Here is a 20434-nt window from a genome sequence, read left to right as displayed (position 1 = left end):
ACTTCTCACAAAAAAAGTACAGGCAATTTTCTTTTTTCATGAGCAACAGAAACAGTGAAACCTATTTCCTTTGATTCTGTCTTATAGTTGTTTGCAGTTTCCGTTGTTATTTGCAGTATTTATATTCTATCCCTCTCTGTGTCTAGATGCCATCAGGTCCAAGAGCCAGGAAGACTTCCAAGACTGCAGACCTTGGTTCTTTATCTGCCTCTATCAGGGCTGTTTCCTTTTTTCACTCTGTTATTCACAGAGATGAAAACTTATTATTCATCACATCCCAAAGAACATCCACCATGAATGACCAGGGAATCAGAATTCCAAGGGTAGAATCACAGAATTACATAACAGTTTGGGTTGGAAGGGACCTAGTTCCATGCCATGGATAGGGACGTTATGTGCCAGGGTGCATCAAAGGTCAGCTGAGATATATCCTAAAGTATGAACTTGTGAATAAGGTATTTGTGCATGCCTAAGATTCTCTATCAGTCAGGGCAGCTGTAGGCTCTTACTGCTCTTTCCATTTGCTACTTTTACAAAATAAATAAGCAAGATCTTAATTTTTTTCAACATTTGTGGGGTGGAAAATTCCACATATATGCCAAAAGATGTAACCAAATAACTCCATATAATTCCATTCAGAAAACTGCCCATACAGTAGAAAGAAATCTAATTCAATGTAACACGCAGATTCAAATACCTTACTGCATGAGAGAAGTATGGATGTGTAGTTATATGAGGCAAAGAAAGTTCCTGCAGGAAGTGTTGAGTCTAGAGACAGATTTTAATTACACTTATTAAAAAATATTACTCAAAAAAGCATCTTCTGTGAAATGGTTCAGATTAAATTCTTCATTGGTTCAGATTAAATTCTTCACTACAAAAGAAACACTTGATTAGATTTAAATTACAGGTGTTTATGATATCAACTGTAGTGGTGGAGTGCATATTTTGGATATTTACTTGATTTCACCATTTATTACTTAGATGTAGATCTTTCCATATAAAAGGACAGCTGTGATTTCTAAATGAAATACTCAGATAAATAGGAGTGAATGCTTCTGGGAAAGACAAGTGCTAGAGTAATGCAATTCCATGCAAGATGGACGATGTTTACAAGCAGATGTTGACTTTGTTGAAACTATTGCAGTCTCATATGTTTGTCATAGATGTCTGCCAATAAGACAACAATTTCCTGCTGGTTCATAATTTCCTAGAAGGAGTATGCCTTGTGTAAATGTTTTAAAACGTTATTTAATTGTTTGTTTATTTATTTATTTGACAAGAATTCTCAAGAAGATAGACAAACTAAATGATATCAAATAGAATATGAGCCTTCCTCTCCATTGCTGTCCAGCTCTAGAAATTATTTATGATAAAATCTGGTAAATGCTTGTTGATTAGGAGTAAGTGTTCTAGAAGGTACATGTCTGGAGTTCCAAATACAGATTCTGCTGGTTTTGCTCCAGTCCTGATATTTAACTGTCTCTCTGGTAAATGTAGTTATGTTTTATTACTATCAAAGGGGTATTTAAGCCTATGACAAGGATCTGGTCCTCATAATTTAAAGCAGAATATCAAGTGGAGGAATAACATAGGAATTTGAAACTGACATGCAAAAAGTGGCATTCATTCTCCTAATCTAACAAACCTTGCCAAATTCTAATTAAATTTAATGGACAGCAAGGTAGAAAAATGCCTAATACATTAAACATTGTGCTGCAGTGTTTTAACAACACTGTTTTCAATGTTAATGCGTGGCGTTTTTTATTTAGGGGAACAAAAGTTAAAGTCTGTCTTATTTCTCCTCAGAAACCCACTAAGTCCTTTCCCCATACTTTGATGAATATGAAAATGGAAAGGAAATTTGTCAGTTCCTATGAAAGTAAGGAAAATATTTCTCTCTCTTGACTGGGCAATGCATTGTCACAGTCCAGTTCTCACCAAATTTTTGTGGAGTTAACCTTGAGAAAAAGATGGGAAATGTGTTTGTATGGGCCTTGATGGATTAATTTCTCTCAAGGGGCAATAAAAAAGATGAGTTAGGGAAAGCATGGTAAGTTGAAATCCTAACTGATTCAATAGAAAGCCCCTATGATGATACTGTCTGTTGCCAAGAGCAGGAAGAATGTACTGAGACTATATATTCACTTTCTTCACCTAATCTAAAGCTGTCCAGCTTTGGCATTGTTTTCTGAATGAATTCACACACAACCTCTATGGAACTAAGACCAACTATAGTTATCCTCAATAAATTTGTGTGCAGTTCATGGGATATGCTTCTTTTGGTCTTGTTAATGACTTGCCTAACAAAAGCTGTAAATGTTTCTGCTTTTTTAACAGTTCTGTTGTTGATGCTCATATCTGCAAACAAATTCCTCTTAGTGTTTCTATAATATTCCCCTCAATATTTTTGCTGAGACTTACCTATTGATAGTGAGTGGAAGATTTTTTAGAGATTGATTTTAGAAAGATATGACATTTTGGATCAAATCTGCAATCACAAATATGCACATTAAAGTTGTGTATGTGACCCATCTATAAACACTGCCACGCTGCAACGCTTTTGCAGGCAAATCAAATATTACCACTACCTAAAAATCCATAGCTATTATTAGAAAGGACGCTAAGCTGAATCTGATCCATACATAAAGCTTTCATTTACTTCAAAGAATCTAGGATTAGACTCAGTGCAGGCCTGTATGGATGTTTTCTACATTTGTAAACAAACTGCTTTGCTTTGCTGCAGAATCTAGGGAGAGATTAATCTGTCAGATTTAGGTGTTCATGTGTAAAGCAGGTGTTTAGATCAATGGATCTAGTTCAATTTGAGATATCCTAATGTAACCTCTTACACCCTGGGTTGATGTAGGGTAACCTCCAGTCCTAACCTCAGAAAGGCTCAGATTTCCTCATAGCTCCTCCTCAAATCTGGAAGCCTTATATGTATTCTCTGAAAACCACAGACATCTCATATATCATTGTATTTAGGCAACAGTCATTGATGTAGAACAGGAACTTGACATCTGGGCAACCTCTTGACAACTAGTATTATGGTCTGAATCAGTAATTTCTCAAATGCCTTGCCTGTTGCATATGCTAAGAATGCTTAATGAAACCTGGCAGTATCAGGTTCCACAGTTACTGTTCCTGGGGTGTTTTTTTTTCCTAAATGTAGCCAGGTGAAGTGATGTGGTTCCTCTTTTATATAGTACCCTAGTGGTCAGAGTAATAGGAAAGAGAAAGAGAGTGCTTCCCGCTTCAGCACTGTCCTTGGTATGTAGAAACTTGTGGCTCCTACTTCCTACCAGTATGCCCTGACCACCAATTGATTGTGAGGTCAGTCCTCATCCATCCTCTTTAAGATACAACACAGAATGAAATGTTGACTTGGCCAAAGAGATTCAGTATTGCAGATAGGGAGCTCAGCTGGCACGTATTCCAGATACAGCAATTTATATTGCTGAAAATAAATGGGTAAAGCACCCTTTCTACCTTTTCTTTTGAAAGAAAATCTCCACAGCTGCAGGAAGCTGTGTGTTACCAATGTGAATTAGGCATTCTTGAGAGAGAAACAGAATAACATGTAAGTTGCTATACACTGACGAAATTTATAGTGTAGGCATCCACATCAAAGTCAGCTACCTGAAGTTCTCTCTGCAGTCAATAGGAAGAAATGGGTTGGTCTTAGACATAATTAATCTCCTGATAAAATAGTTATTTATAAATAGATGATGATAGATAGTCATCCTTGCAGTGAGATGCAGTCCACCTAATTTTAGAAATCTAAGTTAGGAAAATAAAACCTCCCTCTGGAAGCTTTAAAAGGAAGCCATTAGGCTGGTTGTGCAAGGAATGTAAAAACTTGTGGTAATAATTGTCTTCAAATTATTGGTGTCTAAAATCAAGGCACAAGTTAGGCAGCATTCTACTCCCCATTCTGGCACCTCAATGGAATACATTCAGATGGAAAAAAAATATTGTAATATTTAAATCTGGACAGCTCAGGGCAAGTTCAGGAATGTAAGTCCAAGCTTCTTAGGAAATTCAGTGAAACAGGAAGGTGTTTGGTACATAGGAAGTTTTTTATGTGAGAATTATTTTGGATACAGTTTTGGACTTTAATTTTGGACTCAATTATCTCTAAGGCTTTCTTTAGCTATCCTCTTACTCTTTCCATACACTTCAGAGGGAGTTTACTGCCTAATACAGTATATTCTATCCCAGCGGCTGGCTGCCTAAAATACAAGATGTTGATTTTAGGTACTGAAGTCCTTGGCTGGTTGTATTTCCAGTATCAAGAGACTGATACGATAAGTTTCAGCCACTGAGGAAAAAAATACGGGACTAATACTTCCAGTGAAAACAAGATGCTCATTTAATGTACAGCTGTAACTATCATTTTTATTATCACTCTATGTAGGGTGTTTTGTCCTCTGAAAATATGAGTGAGGGTGTCAGTTTTTTCCTCAGGCAGTCACTGTTGATGTATAAGACCCCTTTGCATGGTTACCTGAAAGGCTCAGTTGCTTATAAGGGTACCAAGACTTGTGATAAATTGCAGTTGCCATGTCAGTCTGTTCCTATGATAGTATGCCTTATATGTACACATAATCATGCAATAAGCCAAAAGCTGCATAATTCATCTGCCTATTGTATTTTAATAAGCACTATGAACTGAAGCTACAGTGTAGATTTGAGGCTGTTATTGCTGTAGGTTGGCTATATCTGTAATACAGTGTGTCATATGGAGCAGCAGCTCAACTAATATTTACTTTGCTATGTATTTTGCCGCCTCCTACCCATTTGTAAATTGTTAAAATGGGTCTTAAGTTTCAGGATTTTATTCTGCAAATAATGCATCTTGTCTTCCAAAATGCTCACCACAATCTTACAGAAGTGAGGAAAGAGTTAACTTCCCCAACTCATAAGTGAATAAAAATAATAGATGGGACTTCTTTTGGGTTTGGATCATGTTTGCCATTTTTTTTTCTCCAAGTAATTTTGCAGTGAGGAAGCTCTTTGTAGTAGCTGATCTCTTCTGTAAAGGGTCCTAGACATTGAATCCACCCATTTTTCTCTTAATTCTCAGTATGGAGCACTGACCTGATAAATTAATTTTGTCTAGTTGTTGGCTGGTAATTCCTTGTGTACCCTTGAGGATATATCCTTTGTGGTGGCAGGAAAGAAAATTGCAAGCTTCCAGAACAGCCAGACCTAAACATCTGTCCAAGTAACACAGGAAATTATCCATCTCCTCTTGTTTCTAGTAGTTCTGGGTAAATTCCTGAGATGAATTTTCCCTCTAACACCTGGAGTGCATTTGTAACATTAGATATGGCTCTGTTCCAACAGTACAACTACATCATCTTAGAGAAGTTCATGCAGCTAAATGTAACTGCTTCTGATAATAAAATATGTCTCCACATTTTTATTGGAACCATTTGTGTATACAACATTCAATTCTGTTGATGTTCAGATTAACTATACCATTATTTAGAGCCTTGGAAATGTTTCCTTTCACACTGTGTAATAACCTTTTGGTTGATTTGGCCCCAATGGAAGATTTAGCCCAAAGTGTGTACTTGGAAAAGATAACATCTGTGCCTGTAAAAACCTTGCAGAATAACTTCTAGAACAGGCAATTAAATAATGTAGAACATTTGTGACTATGCAAACTCTGTTAGGGATTCCTGGTAGAACCAGAAACTTTGTGACATAAAATTATTGGCAATATATAGTCTTTAACCAGCAAATTTGTGAAAGACTCAGAATATGAATATAAATAAAGAGGAAATATTTCAAAAGAGCATTCATCCAAACAATTAGAATATTAAAAGCCTTTTTAGTTACAGAAATAAAGGTTCTGTTAGTTAGGAACACAGGAATAAAGAAGAATTAGTTAGTTATTTAGTTACAGGAATAAAGAAGAATTAAAATATCATAGCAGGAAGACAGATTATTACTCATTTTCACACAAATGATGACTTACAAAGAACACCAGATACTCCTGAGAATCCAAGTCATGAGTGAGTGTCTAACTTCAGAAACTGATTCATGGCTTTTAAATTTGCAAAAGTATTAGCTTTTAAGCTTATTTCACATAATTACAGAATATATGACATTAAAAATCATATTAAATGGAATATTAATTAATTCATATTAAATGGACTGATTTTATCTCGTGGAATTTATCCTGGTTCTCAATACTAAGAGAAGATCCATTTTAGTGTATCACAAAGAACTTTGACCCCATCATTTAAGATGATTTATATCTAAAATGTGGCTTTTTAGAGCTATAGTTCAATCTAGTAGCTCCTTTATCCTAATTTAGATTTTGGTGGAACAGATTCTGAGTTGTTAATGCCTATTACCCAAGATCTCAGTCTTGCAATATTTTAAATACATAATTAGATTTGCTTGAATCTAATATATATATAACTACTGAAATTAGTGTATGTTGGATCAAGACCTGAATCAGTACAGTGGGCCAGAGCCTGAGTTATGGTTTGTTACACAGTATATTTGCATATAATATATATATTGTTGTACATTTATGTTCATAAGTGCATGGCCCTTGCTAGAATTTTCCCAGCTATTTGAAAAAAAAAATATTCTAAAATCAGGGCTAGATGGCATCTCTTTCCCTCCTTTGCTGTTCAATTCAGTCTTCCTTATAAAGAATAAAAGACTTAGATGTGCCTGTAAAATAGGGACTTATATAATAAGGATTCAGGATTATATTTATACTCTTCAAGATATTGTTCAGTTCAGGGTGTATCAGATAAGATTCAGCTGTTTAAGTCTCTAGGATCCTTTTTAGTGCCTCAGTGTATGGGTACAACCTCTGCAGGTCCCATATCGTGCGCTGCCTGTGAATATCTCAGACGCCATATATCACTTCAAACTCTACTAGTTCCCTACGATTACCTGTCTGAACTGAGCACACTATTACATGTAGGCACCTACATGGTGGACACATAGATTAAAGCAAGGCAAATCCAACCCATAGTTAAACTCTGAGGACAGATAATGAGGAGCAATCACCTCAAATTGTGGGTGATCTTAAACACTCACGTTACATATGCTTATCCTACTTATATGTTTATATGATATATAAAGTTAATGTTAATGTAGGTGAGGCAAGAGGCAAGGGAAAGGCAAGGCAAGAGAAGACAAGGAAAGGGAAAGGAAAACAAGGAAACAAGCTGAAATTCCTTGTTTAAGTAAAGGAGATATTTTGAAATTTGATTTCATTTAATAGATGTCTGATACTCTTGAATCTCAGCAAGGGTATTTGAGTCACTAGAACTATAAAGAAGAGGTTTTGCTCTTCCTTTCTCCTCATTTTCACTTTCTTGTTTGATGACATTATGATCTGATCTAGTTTTCTAAAACTATTCAAGAAATTTCCTACAGCTTTAGTGAGTTAAATCAGCTCAGTGAAAGGTCTGACAAGGACCTAGGAAAGGTAAAAGAAAGAAAACTAATGCTTGGCCCACAGCAAAGGGGAAAGAACAGAATACGAGAGGGAAGGATGAGGATGAAATAAAATGAAGAAGTTGGGTTCAAGCAGGAGGAACAGAGCTTCCTCTTTTGACATCAATAGCCCATGTGCCTGGATCAGATGCACATGAAATCATAGACTTCCCTTGGCTCAAACTATTTTGTGGAACTTAGTTTTCTATGGCAAAGTAAAAAGAGAGAAATGAGATTTTTTACAACTCTAGAGGAGATGTTAATTAGTCACTACATTACAGGAGATGTTATCTAATCTAACAAAGCGATATCCCTAAGCAAGTGAAATAATGCTTACTTTAATTAAGAAGAATAAGCAAACTGTCACCTGGATAAAGAGGAAATAAAATTTTCAGGAAGAAGGATTAAATTTGTCTGGACCCTTGAAGGATTTCGAAAGGGAGATTGGTTACCACAATTCAGCAAGAAAATCTAATCTGTAGTTAATGAAAAGTGTGCAGAAAGACAGAATACCTCAGAGCCATGAAAACAGGCAGAAAGATGGAAAAGGGGGAAACAGATCTGTAAACAGATCAATTTTATTGCTCTTCCATTTTTTAAATTTATGCCTTCCATATATATTCATAACACTCTTGAGGCCTTTTAGATGTTGTAGATAATTAATTTTATTTGCCTTTTATATTAATTTAGTTTAAATTAAGAATACTTTTACCGTAATTCCATAACAGCATTTCTAATTCAAGAATGACAAATTTATAAATGATGCTTCTTGGACATTTTACCAACTAACTGATGCACAGGTCACTTAAACAAGTAACTTAAAAAGATACAATTAACTAACTAATCTAGTAGAGTGTCCACAGATCTCAAAACATTCTTGAACCATATTCCTTCATTTCCCTTGCATCAACCAGTTGGATAGTTGCCACTGTACAAATCTGGAGGGTCAAAAGACAATCAGTAACATGTAGGGAGATGTTATGCTACACTTTTGAAGTCAAAGGGTACTCTAGCAGTTTGCTACAGACTATATTTTTTTCTCAAATGCAGAGCAGAAATGGAACACAAAAATAGAAAACTAGTGGTATGAAGATTAAAAAACAGGAACAGATCATCATTCAGCTTATTGCTCAATATTTATTATACCACAGTTTAGATTCTGTCTTGACCTCTGAAGAGAGGTCTTCCAATTCTCAGGCATCTGACATCCTGGTTTCGCTATAAGAGCCTACAAATTGTATCAAATTCTGAAAACAGCACTCCATCCATTGTGAGAAAAGCAAACAACCTTAAGATCATTATTCTTTTTCATTAACTGCAGCAAGACATGTCTGTGCATGACTTTACTACTTGCCTACATGCACCTTGTGTGGATTACAGGATATCTAGCACATGACTTTTACTTCCTGAAACCACTTTCTGTTACTGAATGATATTCAAGATCTGTTAAATGGACCAAGACAATGCTACCTAAGAGATCCAGGCAGGAAAACAGAGCTGATATTTCCACAGTTCTGCACTCAGAAGGATTTCAAAAATGGAAATAATCTCTGCTTGGCCTAAAACTTCCAGAAATTCTCAAATTAGCACCTAGTGCAGCTAGGAGCCTCCACAAACCCTGCTACCCTTTCCTGAAACTGAACATCCCCTGCCTTCCAGACTGATTTCTCCAGTCTAGAAGTGTGTTTGCGAATTTTAGAGCAAAAACAAGACTAGAAACTCTCTTAAAGAGAGGACGAGAGAACACATCTGTGAAGCACACATTTGTGACAGATGTTAGTTCCATTGCTTAGGATGCTATTGGACACACTCTGGTTAAAATTAAAAAATTGAAAAATTCTTATGTTTAAAAATGTTTTAACCTCAGTAATTAAAGTCTATACTGCTCCTTAAAGTGACTGAACCTAAAAAGCAAGAACCACTCTGTGTTCTTGGCTTGATCCTTGGACTGTTTATCCTTTTCATACAAAACAGTCACTTGATAAAAAGCAGAAATAATTGAAAGCGCAAGGAATTCAACACACTGTTGCATTTTCCTGGATGAGTTACTTAAATATTACATTACTAAGCCTGTGTTTCTACAGCAGCCTAGACCAATATAAACACTAGCTGCTGCAGTCCCATCCTCTGCTGCATGTCTCATTCATGTCTTCCACCTCGTTTTTTTGAGATGGTTTTGGTGTTTGCTGGGCATTTCATTCACCTTTTCTGTGTTCTATGCTACCAAAATCACTGTTTGACTCTCAGGAGGAACTAACAATACCTGAATTGATTACTAAGAAGCAACAACTCATAGTTGAGACTCGGGTTAGTGCAAAATTACAAAACTGGGCAGATATGGACTTATAGCTTGCATCAGAAACTTACTTCCTGATTTTAATTCTCTCCCCTTGAAATTTTGACTTTATAGGCATCTAAATTCATTCAAGAAGGGTAATCTTCCGTGTGATTAGAGAGAATTTTCTGAATCTCCCCAAACCGAGGTAAGAATTTAGCCTAGGCTTTCCACTTTTCAGTGACTACTTTTACTAAATTTTACCATCTAAAAGAGTGATGATTTCTCCTCTTCCCCCACCAACTTTTTAAGTGAGAAGGGCTGCGCCTTGTTGCTGAACTCTGTGCTGTCAGATTTGCTAAGCCTGTTCAGAGCATGCTAAGTGGATTATGTCCCTTCAGAGACTTAAATCTCTACCCATACTTTGAGCCTGAACATCAACATGGCTCGCATGAGAGCACCTCTCTTCTCAGGCATTACAGAGCTTATTTACTTAAATGGCTGATGCTTAATTTTGCTGCCAAAGGAAACTGGCACCAGTTGGACACAATCTCCTTCTGTGAGAGAAACCGGACAGTAAATTTTCTGAATATCTCTCTGACTTTGGTACTTTATTTAGCTTAAGTATCTGAATCTTCCCTATGTTTTCTCAAAGCAAATAAAGACTGGTCTTGGATTTTGGATGAGCTGCAGTTGCTGCTCAAGAGACCCTTTGAAGTAAGAGCCATCAGCTGTGTGAATACTTTGCACAGAGCTGCTCTGTACTCTGACTGAAAGCATTGGTCTAAATCAGTTGATCCTTGGCTCTCGTTTGTCATCCAGGCACAGTTTGGGAGGGGCACAGTAGCAGAGATTATACTAAAAAAATTATCCTTAAAATTTATTAAAGGCTTAAAGTGAACACAAGGAATGACTGAATCCAGACATCTTTGACTGACCAATAGTTTCTTGATCCATTGGTGTAAGGTACAAAATAATTGTATAGGATACCAGTGTTAGTGACCCCTTACTCGCGTGTTGGCAGCCTCATTGATTTTTTTGCATAGTTTGCTTTCAACCTTCTCTCTTATGTCTTTCTATTTACAGTTTGGGCTACAAGTTTGGAGGGATTTTTTGTTGTTTGAATGAATCATAGAAATAAAAGAAAAATACAGCCTTTTGAGACAATTACATTGAATAAACCCAATGATTGTATTTATTGATTTAAGGAAATTGAATGGTGGTTTATATGGCAGGATATAAAACATTGTGTTGATGAGAAGACAACTTTGTTTCATTCTAATGAGATAGCTCACTATATCACTGATATTTATTTTCCCATTTTATTATGACATACCGTAACAACCATAAAAGCTTTCTGAGCTGCTCATGTTAGTGAAATGGCACAGATAGAAGAGTATGAAAAAGATTAACCCATGGCAAAAAAAGCCCATCACAAATACAGATATTTAAAACCACACACACATGTATTTTTGCATGCATATATAGCTATATCCACACACATGTATTTTATATATATATGTATATACACACATGAGCATGAAGGAACATAGTGCTCATTGCATCTGAACTCTGTCTGAACTGTGTCTGTGTGGTTCTCAGTGTTTGAGGACAAAGAAGGTAACTGCTCACAGTGTATTGGGTTTGCCTTTGAAATAATACCACAAAGCTATTGACAAAAGGCTCACCTAACAGCAAAGCTGAGATTAGGTGCTGAGGGTTATTGTCTTCCCCTAGTCTCAAAGCTATGTGAAATGTCAGTTAATTGAAAATGGTAATTGTTCCACATAACAACATCAACTGTTTCATTCCAGGAAATGTGCTGCTCCTAAATTAATAGCCATCGATCCAGAGGTATTTCATGATTCTTCTCCATCCTTTTCTCAAATTATCCAGCTATCAGTCCTTGGGAGAAAACCTATTTCACCATTTTTATTGACCATTCTTTACTGAGTGACCTGGCTTCCTGTTCAGATAGACTAAAATAGGTCTATCCATCTGAATGTATGTCAACCAGACTGAGCCACCTAACTTTCAAAACACTTGCTGCTTCTTACTATAAATACTCAAAATGAAAACAGCTAAGTAATAATACAGAGCAGTTATGCAGTTATCACTGATTAATACGATGAACTAGTCTCTCATGCTGGGAAACTGCTTTTGTGATAGCAAAAATTGCTGAAGTTTCTTTCAATAGTGCACTTCAGTCAAATCTCAGTCTGATTTCATATGAAATAATGTAGCATCTCTGGGTTTTTCCTTTGCCAAAGTAATACATCATTTTACAACCCGTTTCAGTAACAAATAGCAACAGAACTTCACTGTTACACAGAGAACAATTGTAAAAGTAATGAAGTGGTGCAGAGATATTCTTTTGTTCTATTTTAGAGACAGTTTTCCTTCCTGGTGTTTTCATAAAGTAGTCATTAAAAAATCCAAAGTTATCATTTACATAAGTTGTTGAAAACAGTTATAAAGTTATCTGTCTACTTAATTTAACATTTAATTTTGCCATCAATTGTAAATTCTATCAATCTAATACACCTTTTTGAATCAAATTATTTTTTGTAGTACTGAAAAAGGTTTATATTTTTTCAAAGCTTGCTTTTCCAATCTAACTTGCAACAGCTTCACCTTCACTAATATATTAAAGTGTTGCGTATTTATTCGTAATGTTTAAATTCCGGAGTGAAATTTATGTGGAAAAAAGAATGATAAATAAAGCAGACAGAAATATAAAGCTTTTAAATAAATGTATATTAATATCTGGTTATACAGTGGCCTAGAAAATGTCTCCTTTAATCTCAGAAGAAAACACTCTACATTTCTATGTTCAAGGGCTTTTACTTACAGAGGATTGCAATTTAATGTAAACTCCAACAATTGCCATCAGGAAAGAAAAAGTTCTTGTATGATATAAGATAGCTTTCTGTTCTTTCAAAAATAATATGATGGTTGCAAAGAGCTTCCATGTGTGATCTTAAGTTGCTGTCTTTTTGTCTTCCCTTATTTATTAATAGACAATTTTGTTTTAGAAATGGAAGAGGGAAATTTGATTAAAGTTTCTAGGACAGCTACAGTACAAAATCAATTGAAACTACATTGCAACATAACATACATAATGAATTCAGTTGTTATATACCACATTTAATGCTCAATCTGGTTTATAGTTAATCTAATCAAAAAGTAAGGGTGCAAGGGAATATTTCAAGAGAAAATTTACAGCAACTCAGAGGGGATGGAAAAGATCCCCAGGCTAAGTAAATGAAAGTGAAAATGACCATTGTAGAGAGCCATATAGAACTCAAAAGACCTAGTTGCAAAGCTGGCCACCTCTTTGCATCAGTTATGCCTGTTGCAGTGAGCACGTGAACAGGTCATCCCATTTCTTGCCATTTTATACATACTTCCTCCTTGAGTTGATTTAATCTGCAGAGTAAAGTCAAATAAGTGTGAATCAGATCTAATCAAATGAAGAAAGTAGTTTGGTGGTGATGTGAAGCAGGGCAGGTTTGAATTGGTTATGAAGGCCACAGTTCCTTTCCTAAATCAAAAGGTTTTGGGTTTTTTTTCCATTCCCATGTCAACTCACCATGCTCTATTTTACTGTATTTCAAAATCTAACTTTGCCCATGTTGCATCCATTTTATTGGTTACAAAAATGAATAAATACCAGCATCATCCCTCATCCATCACTTTAAGTTCAAGATATTCCATCAGGTTCCCAGTTTTTTGAGAGTTTTTGGAAATTTGAACCACTTATGCAAATTTATACAGCCTTGGGACTCAATTTGGATTATCTGAAAATATTTGAATATGTAAGCACAGCTCTAAGTGTGTTGCTCTCCTTAATAAGCCTTGAAGATCAAAGCTATTTCCCTCCTTTGGAGTTTTATCTCTTTAAACTTATATCAGCAGCTAAAGGATGTCTTTCTCAAACTGATTTCACATTGAAATAACAATGAAATAACATTAATTATAGAGATGAAGATTGCAGATGTAGATAACAGCTAAACATTGAAAGTGCTAAGCAAATCTACAAGATAGCAGTAATGACTTAATTAAAACAAAATGCATCTGTACTGGAGCACAGCAATAAAGTGGCAATCCACAGCAAATGGTAACAAAAACATGAACTGTTCAGTGGAAGTATGTAACAGTAGCATGTAATAGATTGGCTTAGGTAAGTATAATTTATGCCAACCTTAAACATTAGCATTCTAACGTCTGCCAGAAATTTAGAATATGCTGCATTTTGAGTGCCAGGTAGTTTAGAGGGTAACTACCAATTACCCAAAAACTGAGTCATATCAGAAATGGCTTAATGTTTTATTTCCTCCCACGGCCAAGCTGGCTCTGATACCTTTGCAATAGACTTCATTTAACTCTGCTCCCTGATTTGAAGGGAAACTGCCCTTTCCCAGTTATCAAATGGTCTGAAATGGCCTCGACAGGGATTGTTGCAAAAGTGGTGCCAAGAAGCAGAGTTACATTGAGGTCTGTTCACACCAGGTGATATTCTACCTGGTGCATATAGCCTGGAATTGGCACATGCACAACTTACCTCCTGTTCACTTCTGTTTTGAAGAAACCCTTTCCCATCCTATTCTGTATGTTCTGAAATTTCATATCCAACGGTATTAGTGTTTCAAAAAAAGACACCAAATTTCTGTAACAAAGGTTAAAGGGAACAGCATTTTGTCTGCCTGGCATGGAGGGGATAAGAAGCAGTCTCCTCTTGTGTTCACTATTTCTACGTAACATTTAGATGGAAAAGCAGCACAGAATAACTCTCCTTAGAGATACAAGTAACAATGCATGCAGTTGCTGTAATGATCATAACTACTGCTTTTGCTGCCCAGCTCCTGTCACAAACCATTAGACCCGAATCAAGAAAGTACATAATAATCCTAAACCCCATCATTTTTCTTGGAAACTTCCTATAGCACTTGCACATATGCGTGCACTAACACATCACATGCACATACACTGACGTTCCTGTCAGTGTCAAAGAGACAGTGTAATAGCCTGACTGTCTGAATCATGGTACCAGAATGTTTGTTCTGAATCAGTCTACAAGCAAACTGAGCATTCCTTTCATGTCGGATGTTGACGTTGGTCAAGTAGAATGGCTGTACTGTTAAAACATCCAAAATGCCTCATTCTGCATATATATATGTTGTTTTCATATAAAAATTCCTATAATCACTTGAAATAATAGAAATTAAATTGAAATTCAGGTTTTTCTGTTGGTGGAAGTTGGAACTTCCATCACTTTGATGGGGCTCTGCAGTTTTTTAATAATGAAAGATGAAAACAGGGTTTTCATTTACATGTAGTGTACATTACATTTACTTGCATTAATTAAGAAACTCGAATATTAGTTACTGTAGAAATCTGTATTCACAGAGATACTTTTTTAAGTAAAAAAAACTATACTCTGTATCTATCTCACAAATTGTAACTATACTGCTAATTAATACCTTTCCTTCACTGAAAAAGTTTGGTATCTTCATCTGAGGGAAAACCCCCAAACTGTCTTTTCTTGCATCACATGTCTGCCTATTCAGGTTCTCACAGTGTGTTCAGATCTTCAAAATTATCTTTATGTGGGAAATATCTAACTGCTGTTACAATGATAATGTAATTATGCTTCCCCTGGTGTAAAAATCTTCACATTTCTATTTGCAAAATTCAGCTCTGGTAAATGTCAGTTTAAAATCACAGAAAATCTGTTTCATGTAATACAGAAGTATACTTTATTTTAAAAAGATGAAGAAAAAAATGAAACTTTCTAAAATAAGTAAAATGTTTTAATTTTTATATAAAGGCTACTATTTAATAAAGGTTGATCCTACAGTCATTATCTAGACTCAAACACAGCTACTTGTAATTTCAGAGAAAAGCTCCATGTGACTTCACAGGGGAATGAAAAGGAAGTTGAGATCACAATCCAGTGGAAATAGTGCAAATGCAGCCTGGACAACTAGATCTGAGTTTAGAAAACTAAAGGAGGTAATTACAAGGAAATATGAAATCCAGAAAGAATATTTTGAATTCTGTCTACAGGCAGATAAGAAGGCAATAAAATGAGCTCTGTTGAATATGTGCCCACAAAATTACTGAGAATTAAAGGTAGCACACATCAATTCTGAGAGAGACTGAATATGCAACACACGAAGCATCACCACTGCCACTGTTAGCACCCTCTCTGAAAGCCACTTGGCCTCAAGTAAACTTTAGTTTTGCATCAGTCTTTATTGTTCAACACAATTATTTTGCCAGCCTATCTGAACCACATGTTCTTTTTCGTAATAAGTAAAAAGGTCCAATTTTTTCCTACCTTTTTATATTTGGAGTCATCTTATTGAGAGAATTAGGTTTATGCTGCAGCATACTCTGATGGAATATTAAGTAGATTCCATTCAATGCCTACTTCAGGGTTACTTCATTTTGAAAATATCACTGTGGCATAAGTTAATTAAATTACATAAATTTCAGTCAACGATAGAAAAAGTAATATTTGATATAAATAGCTGTAAGTTTTTATTGAAATCCCTATTATAAAAAAAAAATTACCGTGATATAACATCAATGTAATTAACAGTCTTTTTATAAGTCTAGGGGGAAGACGTATCAAAAGTAGGTTAGCTGTTCCAGGGGTGGTAAGCAGGATCATTGTTGTTTCTTCTTTCCATGCCTGTAGGGCAGAACTCATTCATAAGTCAGACAGGAAAACTTAATGATGTACAATCTGATATTAATTGTGCATATATTCATGGGTCACAGTAAAGAGTTTGTCAGAGGTGGCAGTTTGCCACAGGTGTTTAATGTCACATGATTCATAGTAATGACTTGAAGCTCCCAAGTATTTGCAACTAAAATTAATTCTGTTCTGTGCAAGTGCCCTCCAGAGCAGAACATAGCAACTACCTGTTAGCACAAGACAGTGGGTAGCAATTGACTCCAGCCAGCACCCTCTATGAGCCATTTCTCAAGGATAAAAAAGCAATAATGGCCAATTTCATTGTTAGAAACAATGTTCCTTGCACTGGGCTGTTTTTAATATTTTCCCTTACTAGCAATATAAAAACACAGCAACTATCTTTATCATAAAATTACAAAAGACCACATAGTCCAGACTTTAAAAACCTTTAGCAATTTTTAAAAGCTTCCTTCCTTGGTTATGTTTTCAAAGATACAAGCTCCATTTTCACCCATTTGTTCCCTTAATTGAAACTGGAAGCTTTTCCTTGGGCTTCAATATACATCATGCCTAAAGAAAACAGTGGGATGAGATACACTGGATATTTTGCTTAGTTGACTGTGCTAAGCACATTTGAAAATCTAGTCCTTTGAGATTTCATAGTTGACCTAAAACCCTCCTGACAACTTTCTTGCTTGTAAAATTTCTAGTGCAACTTCTTGCCTTCAGTCCTGCTTAGAACTTAGAAGAGCTGTAACAAAAAGTTGAAAAAAAAAAACCAACCCAGCTGAAAGAGGATAAATGTCTATTAATTTGAAAAATACTGACCTTTGTTACTTTGGGTTTTTTATTAGTAAACATAGAAAATACATTCTTGTTTTGCATGAGTCACTTTACTCAGCCCAGCACGAAGCATGGAATAATTTATTGAATATATTCTAAGATCCCATTTTCAAATGCATCATTTTAAATTTGAAAGACTTCTGAGCAAATGCTAATTTGAAATCATAACTTTCTATTTAGAAACAATACAACTAAGTTTAAAAACATATCAAACAACAGAAGGTTTTCCAGTCTAAAAGTTTCTAAAGCACAGTAATCATTAAATATATTTCAGTGATATGTCTACCTGTGGCAGACAAGGATGCCTTAGTGTTAAAACCATACAAAGAGGATACATTCCAACACCTACCTGTGCCCTGCCAACAAGTGGAAACACAGTAGAACTGCTGCAAAGCCTGGAATACCCTGCAGCAAGACTGCATATCATATTTGCAGGGATGTTGCATGTTAGTGTCCCTGAAGCATGTGAGGTACCTTCTCCAACTGTGCACAGAGTCCATTCACTTGAGGTTTCTGGAAACCTGCTTGCCTCATTTCCAGTGGAAATCCAGACATCTGGGCGATCACTGCCCCAAGACCAATGCATAAAGCCGACATTTTTTTAAGGCAAGGAAGGTACTCAGGGCTAGATTACAGAGACTCAAATTTAGATGTCAGAAGCTACACCTTATTGCAGGTGTCTCAGTCACATGATTTTCATAAGTAGGTGCCAGTCAATGGGATCAGAAAGAAGCATGACTAGACTGTGATTTGGAAGTCTAGCTTAAATACCCTGAGTTACTCTGGTCTGACTGTCTTGAACCACTTTTTAGCTAGTTACTGTAGTAAGACTAAAGAGTAAGATTACTGACAACAGGAAGATGTTTTTCTCCAGCTGGGAAGGAGAAATGAAACAAGCATAAAGCTCTTTCAAGCAGAGCAGACAAGCAGATTCATGTTTTCCTTTTAATGTGAAAGCATAAAGTCATGCTACTCCTTGTACAGTGCATGCAATCTAGAAAAGTTTCTTCTTTCACCTACCTCAATAGTTAATTGGAAGTGATAAACCACTCAAGATATTTTAGATGGGCTAAATTATTCCCTGGAGGGGTGACTGGATATAGAGGGAAACCTTCATAATTAAGATTCTGAATGAGACACTTCAGTTAAGAAGATTGCACACAAGCTAAGGAGCTTAAAAAAAAAAAAAAAGTATAAAACATTACATCTAAGAGAAGGTATTAATACTGTACATGAAAAACTACAAATCAATTGGAAATTTTTTCATCCTCATGGAAATTTTTTTCCTAATATAAGCATAATACATATATTTTAGAGATCCCTCAAGCTGTCAAAGGTTTTGAAATTATATCTGTATGTGAACCCCATTTTTCATCTGATTTGTTAAATACTTGTTACTGGTTATTCTAGGCATTCTTTCCTACCACTGTGAGTTTGGTCACACAGACCGTGAAACCAGTCTTAGAAGGGTTATGGTCTGAGAGAGACTGGAAAGGTAAATAAGTACTACTTGGTCCTTGCTAGTGAATTTGATGACATGAAACATATTACTTATGGATTTTGACAATTTTTGTATATGTAAATATATATATATATGTTTAAGAAAGGGTCTTTTTTTTATGTGAAACCAATGTGACCTTTAAAAAAATGAGAGGAGGTGGGAGAAATGATTAATGGTCCTAATGAATATGTAGAACAGGAGAGCTGGAAAGGTTACAAGTTAAATCATTTTTCTGCCTGTAAATGCAAATAGTTCCTTATACCGTTGGTTATGCAACAGTGATGAAGGAATATCTGCAAATATTTTCACAAATCCTGTCCAAAAGCCACAAAATGCCAACACATACTGTCGGTCAGTAAACAGATTAGAAGACACAGAGGGCAGTGTGCAATTACAAACTAAGGAAAGAGCCAGAAGGCAGCTGAACTCTCTTAGCTGCTGTTAGGATAGGAAGGAGGCAGGAGAGAGCCAAGGAACTGAAGAAAAATGATAGGCTAACGTTTCAGGGATCTGTGGATAAAAATCTTGACAAAGTCTGCTTTCACAGCTTCTACGTGCTAAAATGTGTCCCAGCCACAGGACTGCTGGTCTGTTGGTCTTGGAGAACTTGCTCCTTATAAAATATTGGAAATTATGTGAAGGTGAAAGCCTTCTCTGTTCAGTGAAATACTTGAAGCAGGTTTTGATACAAACAATCTAGTGAAATGAACTAATATATTTTGCCCGAATCTACTTTTGTTCTAACACTGTTTGTAATGTTTATAGACAGGCTTTGCAGATGTGCTGGTAATCTAATACCAAAACAAAAGCAAAAAGTTGTATAGACCAGCTGCACCATAGAAATGTATATAAAGCAGTAGTGGCTACATCAGTATCTGGAGAACTACATGACAATTTCAGAAATGTTCTGAAGGAAAGAGGCAGGAAATAATTTGTTATGTTACACTGTAGATACTGTGATCTTGTCTTAGTCTTCAGCAAGCAAAAATATGAAGAAAGGTTTAAAGATTTGAAGATTGTCTTTAAGGGTGCATACATTCAATAATTTAATTTGGGAGATATCGGATATACAATTTTCTTCACTAAAAATGAGATATATGATCAATTAATATACTTGATATTTTAATAATTTAATAACTTAATAATAAATTCATTCTGCTTGCCTATTTCTAGCTACAAGTGTGGATCAGTGCACCTGCATTTAATACTTGTGTGAAAAGCAGATCATCTGACCACAACTGTTCTCAGAAGTCTTGCAGGCAGGTTTTTGTTTGAAGAGGCAGTTATACAGTCACATATTCTATCAAGTTGCTGGGAGGAATTATACAAACCTAGTTTGGGTGCTGAAAAATCACCTGGGACCAAGTGCCTACTGATAGGAAAATTAAAGACCAAAACCAGAAGGCACCATAATCTAGACTTCTAATAGATGCTTGTAATAGACCCATTCATTCTCACTCACCTCACTTCTTTTAGTGGTTACTCTGCTACTTAATTCTTTTACATTTGCCTAAGTCTATCAGTTTTGTCTGAGTAATAATCCCAATAAAAATTGAACAGAAAACTTACATGTTCAAATACTTTCTTTTGTTTCTTAAAATTTGCATTCCATTTCCCTTCGGGTGAATTTTTC

At 35.7% G+C, this 20434-nt stretch overlaps 1 protein-coding gene across 1 annotated transcript in view; it reads left to right on the top strand.

Moving 5' to 3' along the window:
* The window catches only part of GPC5 (glypican 5), a gene marked incomplete at both ends in the record, with an annotated part of 701455 nt that overhangs the window by 517168 nt on the left and 163853 nt on the right, over positions 1–20434 (top strand). The window lies entirely within an intron of this gene.

This window comes from Gallinula chloropus (assembly GCF_964237585.1).
Source record: "Gallinula chloropus genome assembly, chromosome: 1".
Lineage (NCBI taxonomy): Eukaryota > Metazoa > Chordata > Aves > Gruiformes > Rallidae > Gallinula > Gallinula chloropus.
The sequence above is the reverse complement of the archived record's forward strand: the minus strand, read 5'-3'. Positions and strand labels throughout refer to the sequence as shown.